A 483-nucleotide genomic window follows, 5' to 3' on the forward strand; every position below is an offset into this window, starting at 1 on the left:
GTGGAAGGCACAGAATGGCATACACTATACATTATAAACAATTAAACAATATTCATCAAATATATTTATGGCAAACCATGCCCTACTTAAAGCGAAGAAGTGGAAAATAATGATAGATTGGTAAAGAAAGAAATAGATAAAGAGAGAGATGTAACGTCAGTTTTGAAGCGTTGCTAAGAATAACAGGTTTCGAGAAGAATAACACGAGGTAGCAGGTGTTAGTAAGTTAACGTGATATTACATGCTGATTCTGTATATTCGTAAGTACATGGAATAACTGATAAAACGAAGAAATAACCGCAAACACGAGCTAATAGAACATAGCGATAATGATAGTCAGAGAAACGATATCATAATAACTGTAATGGCGTGATAACCGACAAGAAATTATAAATGTTCGTAGCCACGAAACATGAAAGAGATAATTGATAATAACGATGCAATAATAGGAATGATGATTGTTAGAACGGGTGTGATATTACA

Source organism: Penaeus monodon, chromosome 34 (assembly GCF_015228065.2).
Source record: "Penaeus monodon isolate SGIC_2016 chromosome 34, NSTDA_Pmon_1, whole genome shotgun sequence".
Lineage (NCBI taxonomy): Eukaryota > Metazoa > Arthropoda > Malacostraca > Decapoda > Penaeidae > Penaeus > Penaeus monodon.